Genomic DNA, 19,631 nt, shown 5'->3' on the forward strand with positions numbered 1-19,631 from the left:
CGCCCGTGCAGGTACATGTCGCGGAGCTCCTCATCAACAATGAAATGTCGGAATCAATTCATGACGCGATGGCTCAGATTCGGGGTGTTCATGTCGGCAGCCGAGGTGATCAAGTTGAAGTCACCGCCAAGGAGCCAAGGCCCGATGCGCGAATCACACACATCGTGGAGGCTGGCTAAGAAGTCAAGCTTTGCCTCTTCGTCCTGGGGCCATACACGCCGGTGAGCCACCAATGCCCGCTGCCGCTGATGGGGGTAACAAGGGCAGTGATATGATGTTCTCCAATCAGAGAGTTAGAGAGGGAGACTTGCATCTGTGCCAAGCGAGGACCATGCCACCGCGTGTGCCAGAGGCTGGGAGGTAGAAGAAGTCCTCAAAAGAAGGTCCGAGGGTGTCGAGGACCATGGAGTCTGAGATGTGGGCAAGTTTAGTTTCTTGCAAGCACACAATGGTGGGGGGGAGCAGCGGAGATCACGTTGCGAACGGTCGTACGTTTAGCACCGGAGTTTAAGCCGCGCACATTCCAGAAGATAATCTTAAGATTGTGATCCATTAACAGTTATGGGGGGTTTGAAAGCGCAACAAGCGAAATGACTAGGCCTCCACTTCTTCGGTTGGGATCTTCCTGGACGTGCAATGGCCTCGTACTCTCCTCCATATATACAGGCCTTAGGGCATCGTTTAGACTTTGGGTTTTGTTTAGATTAAAGTTTGCCATAGCTACAACTTTGCATACTTCGTTTGTGTTCAACGACCAGACAAAGGCGTCACAGAACCCACCTTCATTAATAAAGCTTTCCTCTTATATTCGCAACATCCAGATTGCAATCTTAGTTTCTTGCTTGTTCTTCGTCTGCCTGCAGGAAATGGACCTTCGTGGTCAGGTTGATCATGCTCCGGCGTGCTCAATAACCTCTCGGAGTTGGTTTAGCGATTTCTAAGGCGCGACATCCTCGCACGTTCGTAGTCAGATCGTCAAGGTTGACTTCCTCCAAAATGATAGCCACCATATCATCGAAAGACGGGACACCTTTGCCTCTATCACGTGTACCAGTGGAAGGTGAGCGGGGGTTACCTCTACGAGTGAGGAAGATGTGGATCGGGGGGAATTGGGGGGCGACGGAAGCGGGAGAGTCCAGTGAACTGCAGTATAAGTGGAAGCGAGGTGGAAGGAGGTTTTTTCTGGGATCGCCCCCTCTTCAAGAAATATGGGCTTTTCTTCGCAAAAAACAAAAACAAATGGGATTTAAGATGGATAGGCATTTGTATCAGCCTAGTTTGTTGCCCGTGTTTCATACTTGAGGGCCTTAACACTTGAGGCAGCCCATTAGAGACACTCTCTAGCTATCCAGCTTATTGCCCATTCAAAAAAAGAGACACCTCTAGCTTAATTATGGCTCCTCATCGGTAACATTTTTCAACTTGAAAAAACGTTATAGCTCCTTTTAGGGCTGGCTTGGCATCCACCAAATTAGAGGATGGTGTACTGGATGGAGACACTCACACTGGTTGTAGCGCGACAAAATGAGGGGGCAAATGACATGCACACAATATACATAGATTGTAAAGGTTGACACGCTAGTCAACATTCAGCATGTTTACGCATCTAAATGATACACAAGACTATAACCAAGACAAAGTTGTGAGAAGGTGTAGAAATAAAGAAAAAATGATCGATGCTTCTTTGAGCAAAGGGCTTCCCTACGCACGCATTAATTTCCTGGGCATGCTTCTTTCTACTCAATGTTGTGTGCACTCTGAGCATATTGGCAACTCCATATAGCTAGCTTGATGGCTCATCTTGCAATTTACGCTGACACATTGCAGCAAACAGAGGAGGCGATAGAGATCACTCAACAACAGACCATTTTGTGTAGTTCCACTGAAATCATCTTCATTGTCCTGGATGTGGAAAGATAGGAAAGTGTTGTACTTAAACGTTGTCGCAAAACAGTAGCACATATCAATAGCTCGGTATGACAAAACACGGTCATCTGGACAAAGGGGATACTGACCTGCGTGAGGAAGATTGTGCATAATTTTATAGGTGGTTAGTTGATTTCCACCTTGGGATCTTCTATGATGGCACGGAGGAAATTCTATGCAATCGATGAGTGCAATTCCTTCCGTGTGGCTATAGAAATTTTGTCCGACTAACACCAATATCTATTTTGTGCAGTTCCACTAAAATAATGCACCGCTTTTTGCACGACCCCTACTTGCTGGCCAGGACATCAATGGATCGGTCTCTTTTATCTTGCATTGACGACGTGACTGGAATGCTTGTTTGCTCCTCCACACATGACAGCCTCGTTCCACACTGCGAAACAACAAGTCAATGTACGAATAAGCTTATTTCATCTTGCGTTGGTCATTCTACGTAGTTATGAATGTAGCAATCCCTGGAGCACCGTGAGGTCATCTCACAACAGGTTCCACTAAAATTGAGGTTTGTGCTTCTGTTTGCACAAATAGACACCATATGGAGATAGACAACCCTATTTGTACAAATATGTAACAAGGTTATTTAAGCAGAGTCATTTTTTGCAGCAACATATGATTAAAAGCAGCATCTCATATGTTATCAATGGCATTACAGTGATAGTATGAAGAAGTGCCATTAACTAAGAAGTGCCATCACATCAAATCAACACTGGTACTAGATTAACGGGGGCTTACATTAACATGCATAACAATTGCATTAGTACTCTATGATGACAGATTGGGAGTAGCAGTTGATCAGTACGTACGTGCACGGTTAACAGGAACAATCATTCTAACATAGGGTGATACGAAAAGGGGAAACACATCGTCGTGTCAACCATTGTGCAATTAAATTTTTGGAGTTCAATGGAGATGCAGCTATGTTACCGGTGTCAGAGTTTAGTGTAACGACCCAAAACACTCTTTATGAGAAACAAAGCAAGATAGAAGCATTTCATAAAATGGTGGTGGCATCGATTCATTTTATCAATGGTAATAGATTGACAACAGCATTACTTACCAGCGATATCATATTAACAGTGGAATTGTTTGATTTTACCTGTGATGTTAGATTAACATCAGTAGTAAGGGCATAGCGATAACGGAGGCACAAGCACGTTTTACATCCACGAAGGCATAAAGTGGTGAGGCAGAGGTGTTGCCGAGTGCGGAAAACATGCAAAGCATGTCTGGATTTGTGCATTTTTGTTCTGGTCAGTGACCTTTCCTATGGGACCACAAGAAATCTAGGCGTGCTCATTCTCGGTTGCATTGTCGACCCAACACCCCCCACTTTCTGTCCTTTTTTGACCAAGAGACCGGTCAGGCCAACATCTTTATTTTCCTTTCCAACCAAGAGATCGGTTTGTCAGCCAATATCTGTGGTACCTTTTCTCCTCTAATAGTAAAAAATTAGGTGGTGTTCGAGTGTTCGACAAGCCGACAGAGCTAGCTACATGTGGAGCTTTGTAATACTAGAAGGATATCCACATGAAGGATGCAGCGACGTGGGGAGCAATCCTAACTTGATGAAAAAAGGGATGCAACAACATGGGGAGCTGGGCCATTAGAACAAGGCCGATTCTAAAAAAAATTATACCTCCAGTTGGTGGGATGTGGCGAGGTAGGCGGCGGGATCTGCCAACTCGATGATAGGGACCAAGGGTGAGGAGGATCTCCCACGCCGGCGCCAGGTCAGAGAAGATGGCGTGCGTTGGCTTCCTCCATCGCCACCGACGACCACCAGCGGAAGGTATCCGGCCGGATATGTGTCAACCGGAGAGAAGTGAGTGAGAGAGAGAGAGAGAGAACACCACAGTCTTGTTTAGATCTGGAGAGGGTGAAAGAGTGAGAAGAAGAGAATAACCCTAGCAAGCAAGTCCCGAAGTGGACTAGTGGACAAGTAATTGGTTTTCTCTCCCTAGTGATCCGTTTAAATTGAATACACGTGGAGCCATCTTTTTTTCATTTAATGTACGAGTAAAAAGAAACTCGATCAATAACCGTGCCACCGCCTTTAGTTCGCACTTGGTATGGCTGACATATGGTCCCAAACCCCACAGTAAGTGGATGACTAGATGTCTCAAATTTTCACATTACATGCCTTTTCGTGTGCAAATGTGCTCCACTATGAGTGTACCCGGGTGTGCGCGTGAGGGGATAGTGAAGTCCGATTTATAAACCTTGAGTGTACTCTTCATTCATGAGTGTTAGTACAAATAGGATACATATGGCGATGTCATCCTCATACCGGCCACTATTGATGGTTGCCAACGCAACGTCACCATGCTCACCTGCAACTGCAATGGAGTACTAGACGCACAAGGCATGTTGTTGGTGCTGCTTCATGAGCTACCGAGCCGTCTAGACAAGCATGCGGTATGAAGGACGTCGTTCTTTCGCCGTGTCCTAGCCATCACAAAGGTGGTGACGCACTTTGCAGGGTTGTCAGAGACGGAGTCCGTCATCCCACTCCAGCGACGGACAGCGCTCGCCCGAGAGCGCGAACGTGGACGCAAATTCCTGCAAACATGGCCGGATTTCATATAACCATGAATGATTTCATTACATTTACATTAAATAAGCTGTGCTAGTCTGGAGCTAAAGGTAGAATTAATATACCTAATTTAATTTTTGAACAAAGATATACCTAATCTAAATGGTCGCCGGCCGATCTCTTTGTCCTCCTCCAGCATCCAACTGAAGAAGAATTGTGCAAGACACCAGCTATTTTCGCCGGCGTCGCCTCAGCGATGGCCTTCATGGGATCCAATCGGTGGTGGCCTCCCGTGTTTTACTTCTCCTCGATGATGGCGGCGGGCGGGGACGTGCTGGCCGTCACCTTGTCGACATCCACGTAGCCGCGTCACCTCATCGACATCCACGGCAGCTTCTTTCTCTACCTGCATGGTGCGGCTACACGCGCGTCAACGGTGGATGGTGCAGTCACTGGAGGCATTGTATGAAGCAGCGGCATCGAGGGCAGTGACGATGCTCATGCCGCCATGCTCCCCGACAAGCTAGCGTGGAGCAAGTCGGCACTTTTTCTCGAGTTGTATTGGAGCGGACAACTGCGGAACCACGTGCTGGCTTAGTGCGGCAACTGGCTCCGATGGGCTAAGCGAGGTAGGTGGAGCAGCGAGCTGCCTCACTTGTAACTGCCGAGCTCGGCGGGCCACTCAAACGGCTTCTATGCCAGAGAACCTTCCTGCTCATTGGATGCCGCCGAACGAGTGGAGAAAATGGTGGAAGGAGGAGCTTGGTCGGCGTCCTGCTCCTGAACGGACGTGTTTGGTCGGAGTGGGTTTCTCGCATTCCATGCAGGTTTAAATGTAGGTGTTTGAATGCGGCGAGGAGATGGGTACAGCTGGGAGCGTAGTGGGTGGCGCCCTCGGCCGGTGCGCCACTTCGATGGCAGACATAGTGAGAGGTCGCGTCCGCCCTGACCCCCTTGACCATGTATGTCCGGCTTTGAGGACAACATTATCCTTAATAGACCTTGACGGTGTACGTCACCTTGTGTCCAGATCTGAGATGCCATGTGTACCAGATGAATGAATCCAAGTTCGATCCCCGTGATGCTAGGTGTGAGCTAAGGAACACTGTTGGAGAGACCCGCCTCATAATTTTCCTACATTGGTCGTTTGATTCATAGGATAGAATGATACACGATTTTTTCCTATGAAATCATGTGTTAATTGGCAATCTAGCATCCACTCCAACTTTTTTTTCACTTCCTTTGTTTTTCCCGTGTCAAACACTCTGGTTTTTTAGGGAATACTATGTTAATGCTATGGGATTCAAGTGGACATGCCACTCCAATCCTTTATTTTTCCTATTCCTACGTTTTGAGTTCCTATGAATGAAAGAAAAGAAATAGAGAGAGTATTTGCTCTAAATGATGTGCCGCTGCAAGAGCTGACTATATTAATTAACCATGCTCTAAAAAGGTGGACCAACTTTGGCTATAGTACTGTACTATAGGTTAGTAGGTGACCTTGCGCTTGGCTCTTGGCCTCTTCCGGAAGTCAAACAATGATGATGGTACTACTATAGTACTTCTGGCAATCTAACACCAACTGAACTGCTGCATGTCCACCGCCTGTAAGCAAAAGTTTATCCTCGTGCTACGAGCCACCGCACGCACGTGGGCGAGGGAGAAGGCGTAGTAAGGGCATCTTCAACAGTTTGTTTGTTAACTTGTTGGTAAAATATGCCATGTCATCAACCAACACCTTAACATACAACAACTCCAATAGGTTGTATCTAGTTTGCCCAATAGGATGTGGGATAATAAATAAGGTGCTCTCTCATTCTACATTGGAGCTTGTGCAAGGGGTGTTGGTTCATGTACATACACCTTCCTCTCTACCCTCATTTATTGTATGACACATCATCAAAAATCCTATGTGACACATCATCAAAAATCCTATGATGCCCTAAGCAAGCTTCTCGTTGTTCTGCGAGTTGACGGGGCACATCAAAGTTATTTAGTACTCTCTCCAAAAACGGCTAACCATGTCCATGGATACCATCCTCTGCTCCGTAATTGAGTATGTGCACTATTCATGTGTCATCGAGGAGAAAAAATATTGCGTAGTACGTGCCATCGAAGTGCATGACTCACTTATGCACTGCTTATCTCCATTTTCTTGCATGACATGTGCACCTTGATGCTAGATGTTCTGCATGTTGGCAAAAGGATAAACAAAGCTCATGTACGTGCCATTGAATGTAAGCCATTTATTCACTCTATCCAATGGTCAATAGTTGGAAAATCAAAACAAAGCCAGCCATTGGATCAACTCTTTAGCAATCAGATTGTTGCCATCTTCACATTCTGCTGCAACGCAGAAACTACCGCGCTGTCTGTGAACCATCCCGAACATTCATGCGAAGCCATGGAGACTTGCAGGGCACTTGCTCATACAACATGTGGGTTCACAACTTCACATGCTGTCGTAGTCAGCTTCCCCATTTCTTTTCTTTACTTTTCTCTAAGAAGTACTCCCTCTGTAAACTAATATAAGAGTGTTTAGACCACTAAAGTAGTAGTGATCTAAACACTCTTATAGGGAGTACAAGTCTGCCTTGTACGTGAATAAATTTTCGTTGTTGCACATACGTACGTGGCAAGACATGGTATCCAATCACCATTTAGTTACTAATTTTGTGTAACCAAAGAAAACACGTGGTTCATTTTTTAATTTAAGTAGTCAAAACTAGCATGGAGGTAATCAGTCACATTGAACATTCTTTTCTACCGGCAAAAAAGAACATTTTGTTCTGATATATTTGCAAAAGGATATATTCATAAACTCACATGTTATTATTGACTACCAAAATGTTAATTTGTTACTATTTAGAGCATGCACGGTGCTTGATAAGACAGTTTTATCTTAAGCCTGTCACATAATCTAGAGGAGACATCAAAATATGTTGCAGTAGGTTATTTTTAGTCTTATCTTTGGTAACACGATAAATATTTGGTGAGACATATTGTTGCCAATAGATCATCTATTAATCAAGAGAAGACATGCAATTTTCTTATGGTATCTCTCATCCACCTCATCATTTATCCTAAATGGCAGTCCAATGATAATACCATTATAAACACGTAAAACCAGTTACCATTATTTTTGTAAGTTGGTTGTAATGTTACCTCTGCTGAACACCTAGTTATAGTATATCCAGCAGCCTGTATCACTTCTCGCTCCTCGTCCTTATAGCCTACCAGCTTTACCTTATATACACTTGCTCTTTGAGCAAAGACCTCCCTAAGTACGCATTAATTTCCTGGGCATGCTTCTTTCTACTCAATGTTGCATGCACTTTGAGCATGTTGGAAACTCCACTGCTAGCTTGCTGGCTCATCTTGCAATTGACGCTAACACATTGTAGCACTCCTGCAAAGCCCAAAGGTTAATTTGAGAACAAGTACCTTGAGGTTAATTTGATAGACATGCCTTATTGGTTGACAGAAGTCATATCACTTTTTTTAAAAGATGTCATGAAGTAACATGATTGACCTTCTTTCAAGCCAATTAACATGTGTTCAAAAAGAAAAAAATATCAAAAAGTAATGCGATAGACCTTCGATTAACATGTGTTCAAAAAATAAGTACTCCTGCAAGGCCCAGAGGTTAATTTGAGAATAAGTACCTCGAGGTTAATTTGACAAACTGGTAGAGGCAAAGGTGTCCCATCTTTCGATGAGATGGTGGCTATCATTTTGGAGGAAGTCGACTTTGACGATCTGTCATGGAAACGTCACAGCAGATGTCCTAGTGTGAGGACTTAGTCATGGAGCCATCGCGTTGAGGTTAGCTTAAAGGGGTTAAACAGGACAAAGGACACGGGAGTTTATACTGGTTCGGCCCCTTACTATGAAGGTAAAAGCCTAGTCTAGTTTGTAGTTGGTATTGCTAGGGTTTCGATGAACGGGGAGCGAATACGCTTGACCCGGCTCTCGGTCTCTTGTTTCTTGTCCTTAAATCATCACCGGGTCTCCCCTTTATATACACAGGTTTACACCCGACGGTTTACAGAGTCTCGGCCGGCTCATAAACGTGTCCAGCTCGGTCTCTGCCTTTTCTTATCTTACAACACAAGTTATACATCTTATGGCGGTTCACATCTTCGGGCCATAATCCGCCTTTGGGCCTTGGGCCTTCTTGCTAACTCTCCTTCGTAAAGCGTCGTACTCCTTGTCCTCGTGGGCTTTGATAGGAACAACTTACTATGAGTATAATCCGGCCCCTCCTGGGCGGTTTATACTCAATAGTTATATCCCCAACATTAGGCCCCAGATTGATTTGAACTCTTTCATGTCAATCTTCAGTACTTAAGAAAATTCCTTCTTCAACATCTTCACGAAAACCTTGTAACTCACCATGACGTCATCTTCAATATCATGAAAGTCCGCCGTGACGTCATCTGCCATTAACTTTCTATAGGACCCAAATCTTTTAATGTATCTCCTTTAATGAGTCTCCAAAAATCAAGGCATCTGCATATCTATAGATTCGTTTTTCGACCTCCTCGATTCCTACGCCTACCACTTATCCATTCACCTTATAAATAGGGTCGGGGGTCATTTTCATTTTCCCCTCGTGCCTCTTTGTCTCATCGTCTTCCTCGCGTCGCCCTAGTGCTTCGAACTCCGCGGCCGCAATCGGACTTCGCCTCTGCTTCGACCTTGGCTGCTGCATCACCCTGAACGTACCAAAGAATCGCGGCACCTCTCTGTTGTTCCCTCAGCATCAGTAAGCTTCCCTTTCTTCCCCGTAGATCTGTCTTCAGGGTTTGAATGTTCATCGGTGTTCGTCACTGCACGGTAGTTCTTTGATTCAGGCCTCAATATTCAACCTGTATAGTGATGGCCATAGTCCTTCTTTTTTCATCAATGTATCTTGTTCAAGCAGACACTCCAATCTAAACCTTTTATGAACTGCTTCGGTATCCATATTTAAGTACGAATATACTTTAATTTCCGAACCCGTGGTAGATCCAAAACTATTGTGCCAAATTGTGAAACTTGTTTTTCCATCACTTAGTTATTTGAGATATGTACCTTTAACATCAATGTAGGCGGTTTAACTTTAGAAAATGATAACCCGCCAGGTACCATTAGTCCCCTCTTAAACCACCAATCGCTTATCTTTGTACTTCTGACAACACCAATATCCGGTTTAACAATTTTCCATGCTTTAACACTTTCCATCTCTTAACCTACAACGCTTTATGCTTGTCAACCACGAATCTTAAACTGGCACAAACCTTCCTTCAGGTTGTCAAAGAAATGGCCAAGTCTTTTTATGCTTGCAACTGGGTTCCGTCCCGAATTGCGGAAGAAGATCTGAACGGATGTGTTGCAACTGGCGCTTTACCCAAACAGCGGGAAATCCATTGGAGAGCCCCCGGTCCAGGAAATCCTCCTACGCCCAAAGATGGTGAAATAGCTGTGTTTGTTGATCATCTGAGCCGCGGTTTTAAACCTCCCGTATCAAAAAAAATCGTGATGTGCTTGCTAGCTTCCAACTCCACCCTCAAGATATTGGACCTAACTCTGTGTCCAATATTTGTAATTTTCAAGTGTTTTGCGAGGCTTATCTGCAAGAAGAGCCGACCGTTGAACTGTTTAGAGACTTCTTCTATTTAAACCACCATACTGAATTTACAAATGGGCCCAATACTGAACTTGGCGGGGTTTCAATTCAGAAAAGGAAAGATGTCAGCTTCCCTCATGCCAAGCATCATAGTCACCCCAAAGACTGGAATTAGACTTGGTTCTATTACCGAGATACGTCTCCAGATGATGAGAATCCTCTGCCGGGTTATCGCGCTCACCGGCTTACCTATACACATCCATTTCCCCAAAGGCTGACTGCAAAAGAACGGGCCAAATATTCACCACAGCTTTCAACGCTCAGAGCCTTTGTGGCTAATGGTTTAACAGGCATTGATTTCGTTCGCTGCTGGATATCTTGGGGCATTTTACCTTTAAGCCGTCGCCCCAGTTTAATGTGTGAGTACACAAGGGATTTGAAATACCCTTAACGGCACACTTACATTCAGCTAACTGACGCTAAAATCATTGAATCTGTCAAGAAGATACTGGATGAACCGGTGGCTGTCTCCTATAAAACAGGTCTTAGTCCTTTCTGCGTTTCCAATAAACCGCTAGCAGTAAGAATCACATAACTCTTGTTTTAATCCGTTCCCTTTTTTATTTCCTAATAATTTTTGTCAATCTCCGACAGGGTGATGATCCGTTCTGGAAGAAGAAACCGCAGGATAAACTGGCCAAGACGCCTCGCCCCAAGACCAAAGTCGTCAAAAGGTCTGCAAGAAGAAAACCGTCGAGTCCGCCGAGCTGAACATCGATGATGATCTTGATAACCCAGAATCAGAGGTAGAACTTGATTCTCTTGGTTCCTTTTTCATACACCTCATTGACAATGACCATTATCAGGATGACGCTGAGGCTAGCCGAGCTGATGATGTAGAGGTAATTATTCTTTCCTCTGGTTCAGACCCTCTGCCAACACAAAAGACCCGTCAAGCAAACCGGAAAGTAAGATTTTCACACCCTCATGCTTATCTAGATCCAAATTTTCTTCTGAAGAAACATCAACACGAAGCTCGCCGCACAACCCGGCATAGTGGCAAGGTGGTTACCTTATCCGGTTTACCGAACATGCCGGTTCGTAAACACCGCCCAGAGGTTTCACCTATTCCTGAATCCCAAGGCAGGTTATTTCCAACAACCTCTTAATCTGTCTGATTCAAACTATCAGGGAACATCTCATTCATCTTCTGGCGAGTCAATAGGGACACAACTTCCACCCCTTAAAACTGTTCCTGGGTAAGCATATTAAACTAACCCTTTATACCTTGCGCCTGCTTAATATACTAACCTTTAGTTCCATTCATTTCAGAGCCAAAGCCGGACCCAGCAAAAAGGCCAACTTGAATAAACCGGCTGATGATGACACGACAGCTGACCCGAAAAAGACTCCAGAACCGTCTGAACCAAATACTGATGATGTCCTTGTTGATCCGCCAGCACAAGATCATGACACCTTTGTTGAACAAGTGGAAATTGATCCGATGGATCCTGATGATAATCCGCCAAGCCCAGCCAAAGCTGCTGATGATAAAACGGATGATGTTGTCATTACCGGCATCGGCTATACGGCCCCCGGCAACCCCACTGCTCTGTCAAAACATAGCGCCAAAGAAGAATTTTCTGCTATAGACAAGGGCAAGTGGAAGGTGGATCCGGAAAGTTATGCCCATCTCAGCGCCCAAGATATCCACTCTGGGTTTTTAAACTGGTTGTACACCAGCTGTGATTATGAAGCCGGGTTATTGAACATGATGAAGGAGCGATATGAGGTAAACACTGCTGATTTCTGTATAACTACTCTTCCTTATAACCGGTTTAGTGCTACTAATTCCAGTAGTCCCCAAGGGCCGGTTTATAGTATTGATATGAACCGGGGCTTTGTAGAAAATACTTCAACTTTCCCTGTGTAGCCCCTAAGGACCGGTTTATCTTTTCAAGATGAACCGGGTCTTTTTACTATCAAACTCAACATTCATGTACAAATCTGTGTAAACCGATGAACCACCAAGCTGATTGATGGTAGCAAAATCTATAGTTTTTAACTTGAGCAAATATGCATTAGTCCCCGAGTTACAAGTATATGACTTGTCATGTGCTTGGGACTTTGTAATAATTTTGGAGAAGAAGCAATAGCCATTAGCCCCCAAGTGCCAAGTATATGACTTGTCATGTGCTTGGGACTTCAAATGTATACTGCCAACTGACAAATTGCATACCTCTTGCAGGCTGAGCTTAGCAAAAAAGAAACCCAAGTCACTGACCTTCAAGAGTATACAAAACACACACCATGCAGTACATGAACTTCCGGTTGTTATCACTTGGAGATTATCTCTGGTTTGAGAGAATTATTTTAAAACACAAAAAACAATATCTTTTTTATGTATTTTGGACACCTAAATACACGGTGAACCTCTCTCACAAGAATTTTTAAACTTTTCCTCGCCGAGCACTCGAACTTCTAGCAACCATTTTTTCACTAAAATAAACTCTTTTTAGGTGTACCATTTATTTTAATTTGAGAACCTTGGGTTTTATAAATATCGATCCACTTCATTATTTTAGTTTGAACTTCTAGTTTTTTGAAGTAGGGAAATTTCGTTTGAACTTTTTTTAGGTGTACCATTTATTTTAATTTGAACTTCTTCATTTTATTCTTTAGTAAGGAGAAAACTTTGATATCTTTTTTCATTTCATTGGTTGGACGTAAATGATATGGCGTTGGAAAGCTTATGAAAAATTTGATATCCTTTTTCATTTCTACCAGTGGGTCTCTAATTTACTTCAAAACGACAGTATAAATTTTGAACTACTTTATTTTTTTAATTTGGCCTCCTTGATTTAGTCTTTAGTAACCGGGAAAATCCTAATATAGTAATAAACATCGAACCGCTTCGTTATTTAAATGTGAACTTCTAGTTATTATTTAGAAACGAGGAAAATTCGTTTTCCAAAAAGGAAAAAAAATCATGGTATACCTTCAGAAACCTGCTGAAAAGACATAACTTTTTTCTTGTTAATCATTTTTCTCAAATTTGCCAAGGTTTAAAAGATTTTTTAATACGGTAAAACTTGTTTCGAAGGATATACACCATACGTTTGAATCTTTTATCCGAATAGAGCATATGATAATACCGTTGAAAAGCTTACGAATAGAATTAAAAATTTTCATGTAGACATTTTGTTAAATTTGTTGTTGTTTATAAGCAGTTATAAAAATGCGACATCTTTTTTGTTTTCTTTTTTGAACACGCAAGTCTTAGGTTTTTACAAATTTTGAACTTCGTACTTATTTAAATTTGATCTTCTAGGTTTCTTTAGAAATGGAAAATACGTTTGTATAAACTGTTTGAACTTTACTTTTTATGTAATATGAGCTTCTTTGTTTTGTAATAAATATTTGAATTTCTCCATTATTTAAATTTGAACCTCTATTTTTTTAAGCAAGGAAAATCCATTTCTTTAACCTATGCTTAAACTACAACCTAGTAGAAGCCCCATTAGCGCCACATCACACAACTTCTTCTTCAACTGCTGAATAAATTTCTTAGCTTTTTTATTTGTATACAGTAACTTGTACACATATTACTGAACGGACAAAATTACTGTAATTAAACCGCCTCACAAATGAAACTCAAGTCGGATGCTCAAACATAAAGAAACAATCAAGAATTTTAGTCTAATACGAAAACCTCTAAACGGAGCAAAAATTTGATCAATGGACTTGGACAAAGCGATGCTCTTTTTACCCCCACTGGGTGTTCTCTATATAAAACCAACAGGGATCTTAGCTTTTTGAGCAGTGAACTTGCGATCTCCAACTCACCATTTTCTTTTCCATCTTCTTCCTGGTGTGCCCATATCCCAAGATCTACTAGTGCTAGCAAGCCACACGTCAGTAGTTTGGCCTTCAGAGCAGATTTTGGCTACAGTGCACTGAAAAAGCTCTCGGGATGTACTAAAAAATCTCTTTGAACCTCGTTGCCCCATTACCTCTGAATTGCATTCCGCCTAAAATCTTTCGTGTGATTTGCTTGTCCAAAATAGGATAAGCTGGTTTGTCATGGTGGCGCCTGAAGCACAAGGCTCGATAGAAGCACCAAAGGAGAATTAGCAGTCCACAACGTTAATGCATTTTGGAGAAGAAAACTCATGTTTTCCAATATTGAAGGACTAGTGAAAATGAACCAATATATCACAACATCATCTTTTTTGCACCTGCATGTACGTCTGAACTTCAGACAAGAAAATCACTTAGAAAATGGACCTTGGGGCACTGATGTGCTGGGCAGCCACACGCATAGATACCGGGCGGGAGAGTTGGATCTGTACGCCTCATGTAGCCTGTACACGTGAAAATGGTCAAGGGCAGCTTCCTTGTCCATTGCTGAACCTACAAGTCGACGGAGAAGTCCTCCACGTATCTCGATGATGGATGACCATGAGAGGCCGCTCGAACTTTTTAGTTCATGCATTTGAACGGGCTCGGGCTGCTGAATCGAACTTCCTGTAGCATCACAGGGACGGACAAGGGCCGTGAGACTGAGCACCAGCGGCGCGCCCACATCATGTACTTGCCCGACTCTGTTGCACTATCGTCGGCGACATCCTCTATGGCGCTCTCACTCTCATGACAGGACATAGTCTTGTCCCGCTAGCCGAAGGAGCAGGACGACATCGCGGACGGGCCTCGCGCGTGATCAGGCAGCAGTTGCTGCAGGGCCGAGCAAGTAGGGAGGAGGCAGGGTTCAGGGCGGGTGCACGCGGCTGCGCATGGGAGGATGCGGGGTGTAGGTTGGGACCAACGGCGCCGCACGGGAGCAAGTGGGGTTCTGGGTGGGTACGCGCGACAGCGCATGGGAGGAGCGGGAGGGGTTGAAGTCCAAACCCGCCTCGCCCGGAAGGAAGAGGCCAGCCTTGCGCCGGAAGGAGGTGGGGGCGACGGCGTGCTAGGAGGAGGTGGGGGCGGTGGCCTTGCACCGGAAGAAGGCGGGGCGGCGACGTGTCGGGAGGTGATGGGGCCTTCGGTGCGCCTGTGCGCCCAGAAGGAGGAGGGGCCGGGGGCGCGTTGGAGCAGGGTGGGCGGCGGCCTGAGGTGGTTGTCGGGTTTGGGAGGTCGCAGGGGGAGGATGGCGACGGGAGGGACGGAGATAAGGTTTGGGGTGCTTTGCACTATTTCTGTTCTCGCCAGATCTCAGGAACATGTCGTGGCCGCTATGATCCAAATAACTTTTCTAATCTTAGGATTAGAATAGTGTTGTCCTATACATATATATATATCCCTCTTCACACACTTCCTCTCTCTCTCCCTCCCTTCCTCCCTCTCTCTCAGTTTCTCTCCTACTCTCTCGCCCACATATATACAATCTTTCCCGTCCTATGTCTCTTTCTTCCACTAGGTGTATATCTTGTGTGTTGAGCGCATGCATCTCTCTCCCGCCATTGCTCCATCTTCACAAACTCTCTACGTTTAATTAACACACTCAGATGTTCTGAAATTGCTTTAGACTGGATCATGTAGAGTTATGGTTGGTTTTGTTGCATCCAACAAATTAATAACTATGAAATGCATTTAGATTTTCATTTGAGTTGGATTATGTGAGTTTGAGCATATTGTGAAGTACTATAGACCTGGTATTCATCTTGGAATTCAACAACGATTCTAAATATTATGTGAGTTTGAGCTTACTGTATTTATTTCACAATTACAACAAATAATTAATGCCACGACAAAATAAGAAAACAGATGTGTACTCCCTCTATTTTATTTAAATATGTGTATTAGCATTGGTCAAAGTCAAGTTTTGTAAACTCTCACAAAGTTTATAAACAAAATATTAACATATACAATAACAAATCAACACCATTAGATTCATTATTGAATGTACTTTCACATCATACATATTTGTTATGGTAAATGTTTGTATTTCTTCAATAAAATTGGTCAAACTGTAGGAAGTCTGGCTTCAGTCAAACCTAATATGCACAGTAAATAAAAACGGAGGGAGTACAGTACTCCTAGATGCTCAGCCCAATCACCCAACACGCTAGATGCGGAGTAGGGAGTAGTATAGTGTTACACATTTTTAGGTCGGCGGCAAAATCTCCCGCTTCCATCGAGATCTCCCGTGACTCAGATTCGAGCAATGCAAAGTTACCATCATACCCTTGGTCGAATAGGCCGACGGATCCTCGTTGGTCGGGGGATTTTTGGTAACTTCACGTTCACCCACCCATCCAACCCCACCCGGGCACCCAGAGTACTCCTCATTACTCCCCATTTTCTATCCCCACCACAAAATAGACTTCTCCATGGCACCGCAGCACCTTCGTGCCCCTCCCTTCTTCATTGGCACACTCGTTACCATAGCACAGATGCCTCATTGACAACGTCGTACACCGCACTCGAGCCGGTCCACCGTCGCAGTCGTACACGGAGCCGCTTCCACGGTCTCGGATCTGCTTCCCGGAACCCGATGCCAAGTGCAGCAGCACCACCGTCATCGACAATGAACTGACTCCTGTTGCCGACCATGATGCACAGATGCCGCCGCAACCTTTGTACTCCTCCTCCATTGGTAATGTGTATATTGATTCTCTTAGCAGTACATGTGCAGTTCTGATTATGTTCATACATACCCTTCAAATTTCCTGGTTTCTATTGTTCCAGTAAATGCAAATGGTTATAGCTTGCATTGCCCAACAGAATATCATCTTGTAACTGTGTGTCGCTCCTGTATTGCGTTGTGCTTGTGTAGGTTCTTCATCTGTAACCAGTAGTGTCGCAAATGATGGAAGTTTTTAGAATAGAAGGGAGGTGATCCCTCTGTTCTATTCAATCAAAATGAAACCACAACGTAGTTCTACCAATGTTGAAGAGCCACATAGTAGGATATTAAAAATCACTCGTGCTAACATGGCACATGTGTGCTTCAATGTTGCCCACATGATGCGTGAGTATTACTATATTTTTCTTGCCATGTTGAGATTTTAATACTACCAACGCGAACATGCAGAGGAGCAATGAAGACCAAATACGTGATGTTGGGGACATCTTGAGGGAACGTCACAAGTTAAAGAGGAGCTGCATCGAACCTTTAAAACGAGCTTTGGTAAGTCATAACAACCTTTCCATTACTTTGACATTGAGAACCTGACTAGCAGTGGTGGATGTTTTGTGTGTCCTTGATGGTTTCGTTAATGAAATCTTAGGGAGCCCCATATTTTGATTATTTTTTAAACTTTGACACGATGTGTGGCTGGGCTGGGGCATCCGGCTTTAGATGTTAGCGTTTGGTGCGATGTACGTTTGGTATTAGGCCCGGACATTCGGCACACCTTCGTCAATGGGATAGGAGTACCAACGGGTAATGCCTAGATGGTGGCTTCAGGCTGACTGATTTATTACTTTGTATGGCCTTTGTGAATAATTAATAAGATAGCCACATGCATCGTCCAGATGCAGACGCTGGGGGTTACCCTCCTTTGAAAAAAGCAGTAGTGAACACAAGACCAGGCCAAGGCCCCGAGCCCAAAACATCGTCAAACCATGTTGTCTGCTCGGCTAGGGTTCTTGCCATGCAATCCAGTAGTGTGGTAGATTATTGTTGGCAAACAATTTCCTGTACACTTGATTAGGCTCTCAATCATTTGTAGGATCTCAATTTACTTAGTGGACCCACTATGCCATATGATGAATCTTTTGTAATTTGGTGCTGAAGCTAGTCAGTCAAACGCGCCTACAGACGCCCTGGAGATCATCTGGTTGTCGGTTGTTTTGCTGCAGCAACCCTTGTCTTCGTGCGCCCCTCTGCTGGTTTTTCTGTTTCTCTTAGCCTAGTGTTCTTCGATGTATATGTTGTAGTTTCTATAAGCTTGCTTTGCTTGATATGTAATAAGCATAGTATTAATCGTCCTAATGCTTTCCTTTTTAGCTTGATGTAGGAAGTGGGTGTTCTCACCTTGCAGTCTGTTTTTATATTTCTCCTTTTGAATTCACTTATCCTAGTCTTGTTTATCGGGCTTCTACTTAATGGATCTGGGGAGCTCTAACTATTGATGTAAAAAAGAAGTAACTTCTTCATGTCAGGAAGCAGTTCCTGCGAGGAGGGAAGTATGGTCAACCTCGAGACATGTTTCCAAAATGAGGCTAGATTACACACAAGGTGCCATTTCCCTAATGATGCCAAATTAGACAAAAGGTGCAAATTCCCAGATGATGTTGGATTACTCACAAGCCAGGCGGAGTCATCAAGTGTTCGTGTCCTTGTTGCTCTAGTAAAGGCTGAAAGAAAGTGTGCATCAGCCCTTGAGAATGTAGCTGAGTTCCTGAAGAAGTGAAAAGTGCAATCAGATGCTCTCTTCACCAAAGCCAGAGAAGAGATGGAAGAAGCCAGAAAGAAGCTAGGCATCTCCTGTTATCTAAAACTGTTGTCAATAAGAATTTTCAGTCATAATAGCTAGGTTCAAATGTTTATCCAATCAGCATACCTGTTGTGATGTCCGTGCATCTACTGATGTGGCACAAAATATATTTTTTCGGGTAATATAATAACATCCATTACTTTCGAAATGATAACAGACGAACCATTGGACATGGTATAGTTCACACGCAAGCCCAACATTCCAAGTTTGACTTCCACATCAAACTCATGTTCACAGATATCTGCACATTCATAGATAATGTCCACAACCATCATTCACTTCAAAGCCAAAAAAATGTGAGGAGAGTTATAAATAAAGAAAATCTCTGCAGACTAAGGCATAGCCTAGTGGTGGGAAGGGGCTAATGCCTTCCCACCCACCCAGGTTCAAGGCATGGTACTTGCAATTTAGGTTTGTTGCACCAATTATACTGTAGGGGGTTCCCTTACAGTCTTCCTGTCAAAAAAAAGAAAAATCTCTAGTTCCTACTACCAGTGCGAGCAAAACAAGTCAGGACCATACGTAATTAATCATATTTTGGACATTTTTTGACTAAACGTGAATAACTTTTGGAAGCAAGTATAATTTCTAATGTTGGCCGCGGCTAGGGACCATGATGTTTTGAGCCAAACCAGGCAACACACCGGGTGTCTATGCCAGCAACGTGGTGGTCGTAGCATTCGTGGGTTCGGAGCGGTGGCGGCTCCCATGGTCTACTATTCCTCGGTGTCGACAGTGGCCGCAAACGTGTTGGCCACCTCCGCCAGCATGTCGCGGTTCTCCCAATGTTTGCGTCGGATGGCATAGCCAACCATGGTACACTGGACGCCGTGGTCCCCCGTGTGCCGGCGTGCAACAACTGGCACTCCTCTGCGAGCAGGCTTGGAGCGTCGAGTTGATGCATCAGGGGCCAGCTTGGAGCAGCAGCTTGCTCCTCCGCTTTCCCGCATGCAGCCTCGCCCATGGTACTGATGACCTGGGGTGGGGAGGGAGGTGGGGCAGCGAGTTGCCTGGCTCATCTGGGCACCCAGCCGGCTTTTATGCCGGAGAACTCATCTCCCTGCTCACTTGATGCTATGGAGGGTGTGGAGAAAAT

This window comes from Triticum dicoccoides, chromosome 1A (assembly GCF_002162155.2).
Source record: "Triticum dicoccoides isolate Atlit2015 ecotype Zavitan chromosome 1A, WEW_v2.0, whole genome shotgun sequence".
In the NCBI taxonomy this organism is placed as follows: domain Eukaryota; kingdom Viridiplantae; phylum Streptophyta; class Magnoliopsida; order Poales; family Poaceae; genus Triticum; species Triticum dicoccoides.